We start from the raw sequence: 17783 nt of genomic DNA, 5'->3' as shown, positions 1-17783 counted from the left end.
CAGGGTCTGCTGCTACTGCTGCTATAGTTGCTGCTGTCACTGACCACTCCCTTGGACTGAGGAATCTTCGTACTGCCTCTGGGCTTTGATTTAGACATTGATGTCTGCCTTGCCTTCAGAAGTCCAAGGTTCCTTTCACCCCAGCAGAGGAGGACCCTCCCATTCAATTTAAGACTCGAATTCACATCCTATTGTCTGCTGGTTATAGTTACCCTAGGGTTAGAACTCCCCTGAGTGACAGAAATGCCTGAGTGTGTGATGTGCTGTCTTAGCTTAAAAGGGGAAATTAAAAAGTAAAATAAAATTTTAAAAAGGCGGAAATAAAATACCCATGAAGATTGGTAGTTAAAAAAAATCAGAGATTGGTTGTACAACGCAGATATATTTAATACCTCTGAGCTATGCACTTAAGAAAGGGTAAGATGGTAAATTTCATGTGTGTGTAATTTATCACAATTAAAAAATGTTAATTATTTCTGAAAATCACCTCAAAGCCTTTTCCAGGTTTTCAATGGTTAGTGATGAATTAGAATCCAGAAACATATTTATTAATCATCTCAGTAGGCTAAAATATGCTTCTCCAAACCCATGCAATCAATATGTGTAGAAGTTAATTTTTCTACCAATTGCTTATAATAATTTTGGTATTTTGTATTAGTAAGAATTTATGAAATAATGTAATGTTTCATCTTCTTCATTGTTCTTTTTTTTTCTTCATTGTTCTTTTATCATCAGTAGGCTTCTGACTTCTTGTTATAAATATTTAGACTATGTTTTTCTTTATAATGAGACCTCTAATTTTAGTAGCCTGCTAGACAGATACTCCAGACTCAAGATGTTCAATATTGCATTTATGTTCATGTCTTGATTTTGCCAATCTCTAGTAAATTTACTGAAAATACCTCCTGCTCAAGAAAACAAAGTGTTAAAAAATGAGTATTTCAAGTACCCATTTTGGGGTTTGATTTATAAAATTAGAGGAATGTGGGTGCACCACAGAGCACTTGGCAATATTTTGTTTTAGTGGGTATTTTTAAAGAACTTGTGTCTAAGTTCTAGTATTAAGATTTTTTTTAATTGTGATAAAATATATTCACACTGTTGTGCAACCATTCCAACTCTGTAGTTCCAGGATATTCTCATCACTCCAAATGAAAGCCCTGTAAATTACGATGTCACTTTCCATCCTCCTGCCACATTCTCTACTAGCCTCCAGCCCCTGGAAACCACTAATTTCCTTTCTGTCTCTAAGAATTTGCCTGTTCTGGACATTTCACACAAATGGGTAATATTACTTTTGAAACAAAATTTACATTAGTCATCAGACGATTAGACCTGTTCTCTATTTTTTGTGCATATATGGTTGTGATACTTAGGGAAATCTTAATGTCTAGCAATCTTGGACTGGCTTGGACTGGCTCTGTATGAACCAGTCATGTATGAAACATATTAGAAGACTCTAGCGCCATTAAGGGAGGCTGCAGATATACATTTATTGATATTTAAAACTGCACATAATTTTAACTAAGGGAAAAGATTATAAATATATGGTCTGATTGTGTTCTATAAAATTAAAGGACCAAAGACAATGTCTAGGAGGATATAACCAGGGTACTGACAATGACAGCTAAGGTAGATAGTTTGAGTTTTCTTTATGGCCTTTCTATAGGTCCTTATTTTCTGCTTTGTGAGACCATTAACTTAAATGAGAAATAACGGCTTATCTATTGCCTTAAGCAGAACTAAAATGATTAGTATAAGACTTCATGGTATTTTAAAAATCTAACTAAAGTATATTAATATTCTTTCAATTAATTATATTAGACAAAAATTCATTGCCCATCCAATTTTGAAAATGAAAATATTGCAAGTGCATTAGTATTGAACCATTCAGTCTGTCTTCATGGAATGCAGTTGTGGCAAAATAAGTGTTTGGATTTTTAAAAATGTTTTTAAGGTAGCTCTTTAGATTAGCTCAACCAATGTAATTCCCAGAAAAGGGCAGACAACTCAACCAAGCAGTAAAATAAAGGAATTAGACTAGATATTTCAAAACTCTTTCATCCTGCAGTTATGTGGTATAGTGATTTTAATGCTCATGTTACCTGTTCTTATGGCTGTAAAAAAAGAGTATCTAAATATGTGCCTTATACTGTAGTCATAAAACTGGCAAAGTGATTGAATTAAAATAAAGACTAGCTTATGGACATATTAAATGATTCCTTGATGTTACTGTGATTGAGAAGGCAACATCTTTTCAGAGACATATTTAAGGTTAAAAAATATGTTTTAGTCTAGAACTGCTTATGTCCATTATTTGTCTTTAAGACTTATAAATGTTCTCAGATCCTCTTCACATCCTAGTATAGGAAAAATTCTAACCATGTCTATCTTAGGCTCCTTTAAATCGCCATGTTCTAATGTGAATCATTTTAATTATGTAATATATGGCAATCATGACAATAAGATCAGACATATTTCATACTTTCATAGCTTCTCATTTTGTGCCTCTGGTTTGCCTTTCTGAAGACCTGCACTTCAGACAGTGTTTGACCATGTGCTTCCCATGATACACGATCACTCATCATTGTTATTTTATGTGTCTTTTAATTACTTCAAATTTCTCAGGAAATTTGAGGAAAAGTATGCAGTATTCAGGGTGGCTGGGTGTGGATCATCCATATTTATGTGATTCATTGAAGCTTTGGTTCTTGTAAAGCATTTTTTATTGTGAGATGTAACACAAACATGAGTAAAATATGAATGTACAGTTAAATAGTTTTGATATTGACATCTGCTTAACTATCACCCGGGTCAAGAAGCAGAATATTGTCTATATCAAAGAAACCCCTAGATAACCCTTCCCCACCACAGTGCTTTCCTCTCTCCAGATGTAACCAATATCTAACGTTTTACATGAATAACTTCATTGTTTTTGTAAAAGTAGTTTTAACACTTATTTATAGATTACACCCAATTTTTGTTCCACTGGCTTTTGAACTTTGTCGAAATGGAACTACACTCTCTACATTAGCATGTGTCTTAATTCTTTTTCTCAGTATTATTCATGATTCAAGATTGTTGCATATAGTTGCATTAGTTCATTTACATTGCTTAGTGTAGGAATATACTCATTTTGTTTTCCTGTTTTACTCTTGCTGGACCTTGGGGTTGTTTCTGTTTTTAGGCTGCCATGGAACAATGCTGCTACTGATATTCTTGCATATGTATCCTAATTAATATAATCACATAGAGATTGGAATTAAGAATATAGGATGCGTGACTTCTACTTTATTTTTACTACCAACAAACTTTTTCCATCATGGTTGTATGAATGCACACTCCCAGTAACAACACATGAGAAGTACTCTTGTGCCACATCTTTCTAATGGTGGGTATTGTCAATTTAAGTTGTCAGTTTAAAAACCCAGATGGCAGATATGCAATAGAATTTTATTGCAGTTCAAATTTGTATTTCCCTTATTTCCAATTAAGTTCCACAATTGTATACCTATGACCTCTTGGAGTTCCTCTTTTATGAAGCTATTTACTCACTGTTTTTGTTAGTTTCTTAAATATCTTTTTAAAAATAAATATATATACTTATTTATTTTTAGACAGAGCAGAGGACAGGGGCAGAGAGAGAGAGGGAGAGAAATCTCAAGCAGACTCAATGCTGAGTGCACATCCTGGGCTCGATCCCAGGATGCTGGGATTATGACCTGAGACAAAGCCATGAGTTGGACGCCTAACCCACTGTACCACCCAGGTGCCCAAGTTTCTTAAACATTCTTTTTTTTTTAAGTTTCTTAAGTATTCTTATAAGCCCTTTGTTTGTTGTGTGTTAGCCATCTTCTCTTATTCTATGATTATTCAGTCTCATCATGGTGTCTTTTAATGAATAGAATTCTTACCTCAGTCAGACAATTTCTTTTATAAGAACAAAGACATTGTATGTGATATTTAAGAAATCCTTCTATATACCAAGGTCTACAAGATATTCTTCTATATTATCTTTTAAAACCTCTATGTATTTTCCTATTTTTGTTGTTTAATCTACATAGACTTTATTTTTCTTCATGATTTGAAGTATGAGTCAAATTCTGTTTTTTCCTTCCTTCCTCCTTCTTTCCTTTCTTTCCTGCCAGCTTTCAATATGGAGACCCAATTTCTCCAACACCATTACTTTAAAGACCATTCTTTCTTCCCTGTTCTACTACCTTTTCATAAATTAATATAAGGGCATAACTATACACATATTTGTAGTTATGTATCTGGGCTCTCTATTCTGTTCTATTGGTCAGCTTGTTCATCCTTGCACCAATAATTATAGTCTTGACTACTATGATTGTGTGCTATGTTTCCATATCTGTTAGACCAAGTCCTACTTTGTCTTCAAGTACTTTAAGAATATTTTAGATACTATTGGCATTTCCATTCATATTTTACAACCGGTTTGTCAAGTTCTATAAAAATACCTGTTGAGATTTTTATTGGAGTTGTATTAAATCCATAGATGTATTTGGGAGAGATTCAGTATATCAAATAAATCATTTCTTTTAATCACTAATCATGATGTAATATCTTCTCTTATTTAGGTCTTCTTTGTTTTTGTTCAGGGGAGTTTAATAATATACCTTGGAGAGACCTTAAACAGCTTTGGTTACATTTGTTCTTGATACTTGATATATTTTTCATGCTGTTTTAAATATAACACTTAAAATTTTACTTTTTAACAGTTGTTGGCACATAGAAATGTATTCCTCTTCCAAATGTTTGTTGACCTTGTATCCACCTACTTTGTTAAATTCACTAATTAATTCTAGAAGCTTTTCTGTAGATTCTTTTGGACTTTCCATATACATAGCCTCCTTATCTTGTTCTTGATCTTACAAAGGAAAGATTGCAATGCATCTTTATTAATCAATGATTAAATCAGTGGTGTTCACTGAGGTTCCCATAGTGCTGATCTCATCCATGATTGGGGAACATTACAAGGAAGTATCTGTGAATGTGAGATGATACTACCTTGCCCCAAATCTTTTAAGTGGTGTGAGATGTTTGGATTTATGCATCTACAAATATGTGTCTAAGTTGATCCCAGTCTATAAGTTTGTCCCAATTACCCCAAATCCTTAAAATTAATTGTGCATCTTATTAGTATGATGAGAAACTATTTAAATGCAAAATTGAAAGCATTAAATTTCCCTCCTCCCAAATTGCTAACAGTTACATTCTATAAGCCGGTGAACCCAAAAATCATAGACTACATCTATTATGGCATTACCTGATAGAACTTTCTGTGATGGTGGAAATGTTTTATATCTGTCACTAGCCACATGTGCCTACTGAGCACTTGAGATCTGGCTAGTGCAACTGGAGAACTAATTTTTTTTCATTAATTAAAATTTATTTATTTATTTATTTATTTATTTATTTATTTATTTATTTATCTTAAAGGTTGTTTTTTTTTTTTAATTTATTCATGAGAGACACAGAGAGAGCGAGAGGCAGAGACATAAGCAGTGGGAGAAGCAGGCTCCATGCAGGAAGCCTGATGCGGGACTCAATCCCGAGACTCCAGGATCACACCCTGGGTTGAAGGCAAGTGCTAAACCACTGAGCCACCCAGGGATCCCCCATTAATTAAATTTTAAATTTAGATAGCCAGATGCAGTTAATGGTTACTCTATAGGCCTGTGCAGTAGAGATCGCACTTTTAGAAATAATCTTTTTTCTTTCCTTCTCTTAAGTTTGGCAGTCTTTGGCCAGAAAAACTTTTTTTTTTTTTTCTGCCACTCTCATCTCTCTGAGGCTTGCTTTTACCTTTTCCAGCTTTAGAAAGCTTGTTAGACACATTTGCTGGCATTGTTTCCTGAGGACCCTTGCCATGAACAACCTGTCTTGGCCACCCATTTCTGTTTCTTACTCTGCTTACTTGGAATCCTGCTACTTCCTCCTGCTGTCACTTGGAAAAGGGATTAAGTGTGTTGTCTCTGTCCATGGGGCCACCGGGTTCGGGAATTGCATTATTCACCCAGTAAAATGTTTCAGTGCTTTCAAAAGGCATGGGGACAGTGGAGATGAGCTTAAATCACCTGGGTGAATCGTTGGACCTATGAAGATTGGGCATAACATTGGCCAATGACGATTATCACTGAGATGATAGGGATGAAGGGGGAGACTTGGTGCAAGAGAGTACTTGTATACTCTTCAGCATCAGAAGTATAGTTTATCATTTCTGCCTAGATTTCTGATGTTTGTATATAACAGCCCATTGCTATTATTACAGATGAACAGTATTTAATCTGTATTGCAATTTGTAAAGACTTGTAGACTTATCTGAGTACTTAGTTACCAATGACATTACTTTTGAACTCAATCTCCTGATAAATTAAATTCTGCCTATAATAAGAGAGCTGGTCTGTTTGAATTCTAGAGAAAATCCCTCTCTTCACTGATTCATTCATTGATTACATCATTTTCTCAAATAATTTTTGAGAAACTATTATGTATCAGGCACTCTGGTGTAGTACATATTCAAGGGTAAACAAACCCTCAAGGAATCCTCCATTTATTGAGGGATATAGACCAGTATGTAGGTAATTCCAGGCGTGTAATGGCAGTTAGAATTATGGAAAACCAATGCTGAGAATATCAGGTGTTATGGTAGCACAGAAGAAAGGTGCATGATATTAAGTGTTCATACAGTGCTTCAGAAAGGAAGTGATGTCTAACATGAGACTGGAAGGTTGATAAGGGTTTATAGTGAGAGGGTGGGGGAAGAAATAATGTTTTAGACAGATAAATTAGTTTCCTGTTGTTGCTGTAACAAGTTACCATAAATTTTGAAGATTGAAATAAGAAAAATTATCTTACAGTTCTGGAGAAAAGAAGTAACCAAAATGGATCTCATTGGAATAAAATAAAGGTGTCAGCAGGGCTGCATTCCTTCCAGACTCTCTCTAGAGGAGAATCCATATCCTTGCTTTTTCTAGCTTCTCAAGGCAACTTGCTGTTTTTTGGCTTGTGGTTCCTTCCTCCGTGTTCAAAGTTAGCAGCCTAGCATCTTTACATCTCTAACTCTGACCTCCTGTCTGCTCTTGCCATTTGTAAAGACTCTTGTGACCATCTGATAATCCGGGATAATCTCCCTATGTCAAGGTAGTTTATTAGCAACCTTAATTCCATTGGTAACCTGAGTTCCTCTTTTCTGTGTGGTTTTACAGCTTCCTACAGTTGGGGGATTAGGGTATTAGGAGTCCTGGAGATTAGGACATGGACATTATTGGAGGTGAGGCGAAGGTGGTGTTTTGTCAATTACAGCAGAAAAGAGAATGTAGCATATTGGAAGAGCTGAAAGAAACTCAGAATGACAAAATGCTTACCTTTGTGAGGGAACGAATAACACAAGAAAGGGCTGGAGAAGGAAGTCATGAAAACATGATTGAATTTCACCCTAAGGAAAATGAGGAACCATTAAAGAGTGAAATAATCAGAATTGAATGACTGAAAACTTTCTCTGTCCACACTTGGAGCCTCTTAAGTCATAACACATGCCTACTTCATTGACTATACATTGTAACTAATTAATATAGAATTACCAGAGTTTAATCTGAAATAGGAAATAGTAAGAAAAAAAATGTATGTTGACAGAACACCAAAAACAATTCTGAAAGGTATATGCTGACAGACTCTTCAAAACATTGATCAATATTTGGGTTAGGACTCTTCCACCTAGTGAATATTCAACATAGGTGGACCCCAACCACACAGGAGGATTACTGAATTATGAAAGTGAAATGTCCAAGGATACTCTTTCAGGCCTCGGTGGATCCAGGAGCTCATATAATGCCATCCTTGCTCCCCACTGTATTGGCTTCATTGTCCATCACAGCAGGATTTTCCCTTGCAGAGACAAGAAGTCTAACGATAGCTCCAGGCTCTGATGCTACTGCATCAGTCCCTGTTGCACTAAGGGTTGGCCAGTCATTCAAGTGGAAGTCCTAGAATTGAGTCTCATTGGACCACTTTGAGTATGGTGCTCATTCCTAAAGTAATCACTGTGGCAAGGAAGACATGAAATATGAACTGGGCAGACCTGGCTAAGATTTGTTGTCTACTCTGATATTTAGAAAGTTCACTTCTGAAAGTAACAGTATGTTTTGAGAGTTGTACTGAGCTTTGTAACCAAATTTCGATTAAAATTGCTCAGATGGGTGCCTTGTTTAAATGTCTTTGTCACTTATTATCATCAGTGTGGATCTGAAATCTATTATGTTATTGCTGGTGCCTGATTGCTCTCTACATATGGACCTGGATTTGAAATCTTAAGATGTACATGTCTGTGTTCTGCAAAATTATCATTTAAAATCAACGCCAAGGCTTTTGGTAATTGACATCATTTGCCTGACTTTGAAAATGGAAATATTTAATTAAACTTCATAAGAAATGGAATAAAATCATGCTTTTATTTTAGATCACTTTCTTCCCTTAAGCAACTGTCTCTGTCAGTCTGTCAGCAGATTTAATCTCACTTCCAGTAAGTCTTTTCAGTCACATTATCTTCATTTAAATACAGATGTGCTTTAGGATAATTCCTGTGTTCTTTATATATCGAGCATGTAATGACATCCTGCTCCCAGCATTTCTGTCGTTTGTACCTTAACATTTGTAAATGGGCCATCTTTACTTTTCTAAGGATGCAATTTTATATTGAGCAAATGGAAAATATATTAGAGCGTGGTTATTTCTCTGATTGGTTTTATTTATGTTAAAAGTGACAGAAACACTTGAAATTGCTCTCCATTTTTTTTTATTTATTTATGATAGTCACAGAGAGAGAGAGAGAGAGAGAGAGAGGCAGAGACATAGGCAGAGGGAGAAGCAGGCTCCATGCACCGGGAGCCCGATGTGGGATTCGATCCCGGGTCTCCAGGATCACGCCCTGGGCCAAAGTCAGGCGCTAAACCTGACTTCACTAGACATTTTTATTGCCCCCTCCATTTTTATTATCTTCGATTCTTGGGCACTGCCATTCCCAACAGCCTTTACCACCATTTCTCTGAACATAACTTGAAGAAACACCTCCAACTCTGTCGTCTTTCTCTACTTCCATGTTTCCAGCTTTGTTTTAAACATTTATCTGTGGATAACACTTTATTGTAAACTTAGCATCTCTAGAACTGACCTCCTTATCACTAATTTCCTTCAAACTCATTCCCCATGTTCATACAACCACCAAGGCTGGCCATTTGTCCTTCAGTTTCTGCTCATTTCTTTCCAGAATGAATGCTACTGACCTATTTAGTTTCTCATACGATTTCTGAACCTCTGCAATAACCTGCAGCACTCTGTCCCCATCCCTTTCACTTCAACCTTGGTACTACTGGGATAAAAAAAAAAGCTTTCTTAAAAACTATTCAAGTTAGGGGCACCTGGGTGGCTCAGCGGTTTGGCCTTCAGCCCAGGGCGTGATCCTGGAGACTCGGGATCAAGTCCCAAGTCAGGCTCCCTGCATGGAGCCTGCTTCTCCCTCTGCCTGTGTCTCTGCCTCTCTCTCTCTCTCTCTCTCTCTCTCTCTGTGTCTCTCATTAATAAATAAATGAAATATTTTTTTAAAAAACTGTTCAAGTTCAAAGAGTTTTAGGAATTGATACGCTCCTTCGACAGTAGGTTTAGAAGCAGTTTTTCTTACCTTCCTAACCCTTGGGGTTGCATTATTTACTTGATACTTACTCATTCTGTGGGCAACTGTCTTATCTTTTGGTGTGGACTATAAGTTTTTTTTTGGGGGGGGGAAGAAAGCATGGTTTATGCTTTACGGTGTAAAATATATATGGAACTAAGAACTGATCTTTATAAAAGGTTTATGCTCAGTAAATTTCATATAAAGATTATAAAAGAGAGTTTTGAGGTTAGGTGAGAAACTTGTCTTTCTTCAAGATGGCAGAACCAGTTAATGTGAGTAGCCCCCTCCACTCCTAAATCAGTGCAAGGTCTAGAAAAACATATCAAAGTTTTAATATTCAAAAGATTTTAAAAATACATAGACAAGGTCAGACTTGAAAAACGAGTATCTTAGGTGCCAGGAATGAAAGGGGAACACAGCATTGAACCGCAATGGGGACCAACTTGAATGGATGTATGTTTTAGGGTCTAGAGTTTTCAGTGGAGACAGCAGGTCTCATACCTAATGGCATACTGGAAATGGATTTAGACTTGGGTGGGGAAGACCCAGAGGAAAAACCTTAGTTCAATCCATGTTGGAAATTGGGCCTCCAGCTTGTCCTTTCCTGTTTGGTGAACAAAATTGTCACCATATGGAAGCCCCAAGTTCAGGAACTAACATGAAATTTGGTCTGTAAATCAATAAACCTATAGGACTTCATCAAGATTATGTCTGCAACCCACGAACCTCATGCAGCCTCCATGGGGAGAACAGATTCTGAATTATTATGAGCTCACAGATGAATATTATAAACACATCTGAAAATTCCACTGTCATAGGTATAGTCAGCAGGTACGACAAATCAGATCAGTTAGAGGTAATAAATACTAAAGGAATATAATCTGCAAGGCACAATGAAATCACTGTTGATTTGTGCAGAGCTGGGCTGTGACTGGAGACCATGGCTGCCCAGTGGATAGAAGGTGCTGCTCAGGGTTGCTCGTTCTTCACTTATTTGCCCCCTTTTCACTAGACATGGGACATTTGATAGGCACAGGTTCAGAACTCCATGCTTAATTGCTTTTTATGCTTAAAAAAATGTAGATCACCCTATTTTTGTTACCTGTGTATACAGAGGTGGAAGTGGTCATCCTTGTTCATGAAGGACAGGGCTACCATATTGGTAAGATGATATGGTGCCTAACCTTGTTCCAGTGATTGAGAGGAGAGAATCTGTGGGAAACAAGGTTGCTTTTTAGAGGATGGAATACTTCCTTCCCCTCCCCCCCCACCTTTCCCTAACATCAGTATTCTCTACCAGGTGTTTACTGTCCTCTCCACTCCTCCCCTGACCCTGCTTGAGGTAGCAACAAGTGATATCTAACACATCTCGAGTACCTTGGCAGTGCTCCTTTCTGAGAGTCTTGCTTTGGGAGGCATGCCAATCCAAGATAAGCAATTTTCTTTCTGTATTCCCAGCTTTTTCTCCTTTGATAAACCTGGGTCTGCTTCCAAGGATTCATGTTTTTTCACAGATTCCAATTTTAAGAGCTGAAATTGTTGGTGATGTCATTATTTTTCTTGTGGTGCTGACATAGAGTAGATTTAAAAAAAAAACTCTGCTGAAATTTCTCCTTTAGGAAAGATTACTTCTGTTTATCCTGAGTATGGAATATTGGCAGCAGAAATGGGAAACAGAAAAACTAAACTTTTTACACATTAACTTGACTAAAGTTTATTAAAATATATATTAGGCAGTCCTGTAACACTTTTGTTGGCACCTTAAATTAAAACACAATAACAACAACACCCAATAACTCTAGATTTTTAAAGAGCTTGTGTGCTACCTACCTACATATTCATCTATGTATCTCCTTCCGTATTTCATTTATTGCACCATGAAGGTATTTGGGATGTCTAATTAAATTATTACTTGAACACCAAAATGGCATTTGAAAAAAAAATATCTGTGCCTGCGATGTGGTTGTTTGCATTTCTTCTTTTTCATTATAATCTTACTTTTTTTCATTTTTAGTACCCAGAAGCTTCCTATACAAACAAGTGCAATGCTATGTTGAGAAATGAAAAATAAGCACAGTGTCATCTGCTAGGACTGATAGTTGATTTGGGGTGGTTTTATGTGTTTGAGGAAATAGACATATATGAATATATGCGATTTTTAACTTTATTTTTGTATCTAACTCAGTGTGAGAGTCTCTGCGGTGTTACCATTTATTGCATGGGCATAGGTTTCGCCTCACATCATTACTCTGGAGGCACAGACATAGCCTTCTATTGGTTGATTTTTTGTGTGTGTGTCAGATACTTAAGATTCTTTTCTAAGTGTAAAGCTAAAGTAGTAAATCTTTCTGGCTATCCCAGGAAAAGACACGTGTTCCTGTGTCCTATTGGCTTATGCCTGTCAATGACATTCTGCAGTCTGTCTGGGGGTGGGGTGGGGGTAGGGGGTGGGAGGAGCTTCTGGGAACACACTGAAGGCATTTCCCAAACCTCACATTTGGCAGTGTTTCTTTCTTCTTCTCCGTTCCATCAGATCTGTGAACTGGAAACAAAACTGACAGAGTGGAATTTAATTTTCCTTCTTTATAACTTTGCACAGTCTTCTGAAGAAATAGACACATGTGATAAAATGCCTTAAAAGCAGTGGGCCGAAGGCAGAGAGGGCAGCCGAGGCCTGGCGTGCTGGTGTTGGAGGCTGGTCCCAGTCCTTGCAGAGGGATTCAGTGCCAGCAGGGAGCGGGACCCCATCCCTGGGGAGACTCTGCGTGGTGGTTCCAGACAAAGTCTGTGTCTTACTTCATTGAAACGAACGAAGCTAACCACTTAGGGAAAGCATGGCCTGCATCTTTTCAGGAAACTATACCTTATGAGATTTACAGCAAAGGATTTTGCTAATTTTTAATTCTTCACTGGTTTCAGGTAGAAAGTGAGCCTGGATTTGGTAACATACTTTAGACTTTGATCCCCCTGCGCTTAATCTCTTGTTGGAGGAAGGACTGAGGCTGAAATGTTGGAATTGCGTGAGCAGTCATAAAAGATTTCAGCTACTCTTAAAGGAAGTTTTTGGATGTGCACTTAAGCTCTAAATAGGAGGGATGAGGAATTTTTTTGAATATGTAACATTTTATTAGCTTTTTCAGTATGACACTGTAACTATCTCTGGAATTTCCTCCAAAATGTAAATCCCTGATGTTCTGTAAATTAAATGTGAATAAACTGAGTGTGAAGATATTTGTTTGTATTTTCCTGATTTTAATTTGTTGTACTCTACTGATCGGAAGAGATGGAGGCCATGCCAAGACTTCTAGACTTTAATAATTATAATTACATACATATAATTATTGTAGTGGCCAATTACAGAGTCCCCAGCTCTACGACTAATGTGGCTCTATGTTTTCCTGTGCAGTTAATTCTTAGTAATCATTACCGACATTGGACAGGTAGGGACCCTGGACGGTAAGGAGGCACGAGCACTAGTGTCAGCCCACTGGGCTGGCCGATGTTCTGTGGACGTCTCTGAAGCACTCAGCAATTCTGTCCTTCCTTTTCCCTTCCCACTTCCCTTCTGTGGGCAGCTACTGGCCCTGCTCTGCTCACACCTTCTCTTGGCCTCATTGGCACCCCTCCCAGGCCAGGGCAGGGTGCACGGAGAGGGGTAACTCTGTGTCTGCGGCTCCTCTGTCCATGCTCTGGTCACTGCTGTCCCATTGTTACTATGCCTCATCTTGAGTCTACAGCTCAGACTCAACTGCGCTCCTTCTTCAGCATCCTGGTCACACAATCCCACCCACTAACCAGCCCTGCATTGACCAAGTGCTCTGGGTAATCTGAGCTCATGTTGATTTTACAGTGCAGGTAAATCTTACCAGAGCCCTTCATGTGATTTTTGTCCTGTTCTTAGAGTTTAGAGTGAGAGGGGAGGGTGGCAGACCAGAGGGAAGAATGAGGGTAAGAACAGAAGAGGGAAGTGTCCTGAGAAGACTAGCAATCCATTTCCTACAAAAGTCTACAGGTTTCATGCTTGCTTCGGGGATGGACTTGTGATGGTACCCTTGGCAGAGAATTGTCCAGGGAAAGTCAGTGGTCCTGAGCTGCTGCAGGACATGGTAACTTTGGAATAATAGGACACAGGTGGAGCCTGGGAGGTGGGGGGATAAAAAAAAAAAGGCAACTGGAGAACCAGCTGGAATCAGAAATATCCTGTTCTTGGGAATCTACAGGAGCAAAAAAGGCATCTATCTGCTGCCTTTCTTCCACCTCCCAGGCTTTCCTCGGCTCTAGCTCCCATTCCTCTGGACCTTGATATCTGCCCATTGGCAAATTAGGGCAGAGGTACAGATAAGTCCCCACAATGCAAGGCAAACTGCACTTCCTAATCTAGTAGTTAGGTTCAGAAGTACACTTGTTCCATGAGACACAGAGTGTGCCCTGGTGGCTCATTATGTACAGTCTGGAGATGCAAATCACTTGAAGTACACAGTTTTCATAAGAACATGTATTACGATTTTTAGGTAGCCTGCTTACAAATGAATTTCTTGAGCAAAGCCTTTTTATAAGCAGTAGACTATTTGCATTAGCACTTGACTCATAAAGCATTAGAGGTGCAATGAAAATAGTGTGAGCTAAGTACCTTATTAGCCTGAAAGACACCTGCTTTGTGTGTGTGTATGTGTGTGTGTGTGTTATGCATATGAGAGAGAGAGAGAGAGAGACTGTGAGATGGAGGGAGAGATTGTGATTTGAATAGACATTTGGAAGGTACTATCTTGAGTTTGATGAGGGGCATTAAATTTTAGCAAAATTGCTAATGTACCTGAATAAAATGCACTGTACTTGACAAGTCTATCTTATATGAAATACCTTTTCACTGGAGCATTTATTTTCCTTAGCAGTTTTCTCTTATTTGAAATATATAGATTTTTTTTTTACCAAAGCACACTCTTTATTTTCTGCTATTTTGAATGAAGATATTAATTTAACTTCATTTTAAATTAATAAAATCAACACTTATCCATGGTTAAGTTTTTCTGAACAAGTGAATACTTGCCGTAGTCTACCTTTTGTGCAGAGATTTTCTTTCAATCAGTATAGGGCTCATTTCCACAAGTCATGTTGCAGCATAAGCACGTAGTGTGCCTCAGGAAACAATCCTGTGGGGAAAAAACATATGCAGACCATGAGAAGGTTTTTGGAACAGTTTTCTGCAGGAAGCATAGGAGAAGTGGGAGTTGATAGAGGGTCCACAGCCTGTGATTGCCAGCCCTGAACTGGCTTCCATCAAAGCCACCCTCTTTCAGAGCATGGTGAGAGTTTCCCTGGCATCCTGTCCTTCTGCAGGAGAGATTTGCCCTGATTACACATCCCCAGTGAGGGGCTTCGCATTGGCTTTGCACAGGATGCTGGGAAGACTCAAAAAGTCATGGTGTCTGCACCATGGCTGCAAGCCAGGTTGGAGCTGCAGTGTTTGAGCGTGGCACCAAAGGGAGGGGCACCGGGTCTGGCTTCCCTTCGGTGATGTTATGTCATACAGACAGGCATCTCAGAACCTCAGTGGAAAGTACTGTGGGTCAGTTACCATCTGTATCCTGAATACTTGAAAGAGTTTATGTAATGAGGGTGATTCTGCACACCTATGGTAGCCTGGGTTTGTGATAGACTCCAGATAGCTTAATATCGGGGATTACTTTTGTAAAATTAATTTATAGCATATGCCTTTGGGCTGAAGGTGAAACCCTGAATCTGAAAACTTTTGTATGATAATTTACATCCATCAGGTCTCTTACCCACTGATTCCTAATCAAGAAAAAGTAAATTAAATCCAAATTCAAATGAATGTATTTTCATTAGCAAATCTATCTCTGTGATGACATTAATAAATGAGATATTATTGAGTGACTATCACCTATTCCTCCAGTGCCCAGTTCCTCTATGACCATCATTCACTTTCCTTAAGGCTTGCTTTTCCCCTCATTTTAGTTTTTCAAGTGACTTTTAACTTTTTTTTTATTATGTCAATTAGGCTGTAGGTTCTATTGGGTCCATTGTGTGCTGTTTTCCCGTTCTTTTATCTCTCCCCTTCTGTAAGCAGGAGCGTTTCTTATAAGCTGCTTTTCTCTTTCCAGTCCACCCAGAGATGGCCCCATTAACATACGTGGGACTGAAAGGGAATGCTCTTTCTCAGTGGGAAGTGAGCCTCTTAGATCTTAAGCTCTATGGGTTTGGTGCAGGAGGGGCATGATGTGCCCCAGGAATCTCCTGCAGCTATTTATAAAAGGCAGACTCTTTCTCCTTCCTTAGGGGAAAGAATATGATGGACTGTCATGGCACTGTATGAAAATAAAACTCTACAAAGTATGATGAGAGAATTGTGTAATCAGTCCAGAATTTAAAATGTCCAGCTGCCAACTTAACCACCGAATGTTGAAAACCAAGCCTTGGAAAGGATGCTTTTATTTTTCTCTCTTTTAAAGAGATGCTTGTTCAAAGTACCTTTGCTTAAAGGAAGAATTGGGTCTAGATGGTCTAGCTCTCTGAAGAGTGAGCATGAAGTGCCACTATATGGTGTGTAAATGTGATATGAAATGATAAGGAGTGGCAGGAGTACAGGGGTGCATGGTAAAACTTGTCAATCTCAGGTGAGACTAAAGCAGAAAGAGGAGCATTTCTAAAACCTGTTGTAGTTTATTTGCACTGTCATGTACAATGCAACTAGCAAATGCTCTAGCCACCTCTCCTGTGAGACATTGTACTGATGAATTAATCCCTGTGACTTATATATGATCGCAGATTATGTTCATTTTGGTGAGGTTTCCTTTCAAGAGGGCCTCTTACACAATTTCCCATGAAGATAAACATATACCAAGACTACATCCCCATAGTTTCACATGAGAATGTAGTAGGAGAGAGTAAGGACTGGTGGGGAGGGGGAGAGAGAGAGAGAGAGAGAGAGCAAGGGAAACATAAAATGAGAAGGAATGGGAGTTAAAGATAAGTAGATACACATTATTAATGTGTTATGATCTCAAAGAGGAATTTTGCCGGAGAACTTTACAGAAATTGACAAAGGGGAAAAGCTTGGACTCAGTAGAAAGACCATTTCTCAAAGACTGAATCAGTCATTCATTTTTGGGCTTTTCCTTCCATGCTATAGTTTAAATGTAATGTTTTTGGTAGCCACATATGAAATATTCAAGTGTTTTAAGACAAAGGACCTGGTTCTCAGGAGCTTCTTATCCAGATATGAGTCATTGTTCCCTTCATCCAGCTTGGAATTTCACGAGCCCTATTGACAGAGGACATGTGCCTTCAACTCTGCACGTTTTTCTTCTATTATTTATTTGGTCTTTTCTGATACTTTCTCTGTTTTCTTCTTTCAAATTCATACTAGACATATGTTAAAACTTCCTGCCTGTCGTAACTTTTCTTTCATATTTTAAATCTCTCCCCCCCACTTTTTCATTTGGTGAGAAGGAAATGACTTGTAGGATAACCCTTTGGCTCTGTCTTCCAGGTTGCTAATGTACTACTAATTAGTAATTAAGTTGTAATTAGTAATTCTTCAATGGTATCCTTTTTTCCTGTTTAGACCAACTGTGGTGTTTTTCATGTCAAAAATCATTTTTTTTTAACATTTTCAAGATCACTTTTTTTTTAACATGGTAGTCTATTTCCATTCAGACCCCTTTTAAAATATTTGTTCTAATACTTGTTTGCTGGAGTGTTACTTCTATGACTTGTTGTATTTGCTGCCTCTCTCTCGGTGTTAATTTTATCCAAATGTTTAACAATCTTTGATTGTGTGTGCATCTTGATGTTTGATATTACCCAATCTGTGAGGTTATATTTGTTTTCAGCTAAGAGACAGTGGGTGACAGGTACTGAGAAGGGTGTTTGGTGGCCGCTGTGGGAATTTCTGTTCCTCCAGGGTGTCAGCAGCCTTCTGGAGCAATCTTGCTCACACTGTGGCATGCACTGTGCCAGGTGGGTTTTATCTCTTTGAGTACCCCCAGTAAAATAAGAGCCACATTAAAATTATGGCCTTATGGGAGTTCAAAAAAGGAATGAGTTACATTGAACCAAGGTGAATAAATAA

The 17783-nt window shown here is 38.1% G+C and overlaps 1 protein-coding gene and 1 long non-coding RNA gene across 6 annotated transcripts in view; both read left to right on the top strand.

Annotated features, from left to right (window-relative positions):
- Positions 1 to 17783, top strand: part of PTPRM (protein tyrosine phosphatase receptor type M) — a 773521-nt gene that overhangs the window by 211722 nt on the left and 544016 nt on the right. The gene's annotated exons all lie outside the window — the stretch shown is intronic.
- On the top strand, positions 10253 to 12922 carry LOC144315104 (uncharacterized). Its single transcript, XR_013380888.1, has 2 exons — positions 10253 to 10653; positions 12611 to 12922. It is a non-coding gene; the product is annotated as an uncharacterized LOC144315104 (long non-coding RNA).

This window comes from Canis aureus, chromosome 6 (genome assembly GCF_053574225.1).
Source record: "Canis aureus isolate CA01 chromosome 6, VMU_Caureus_v.1.0, whole genome shotgun sequence".
Classification (NCBI taxonomy): Eukaryota; Metazoa; Chordata; class Mammalia; order Carnivora; family Canidae; genus Canis; species Canis aureus.
Note: the sequence above shows the minus strand (reverse complement) of the source record. Positions and strands in the feature narration are given on the sequence as shown.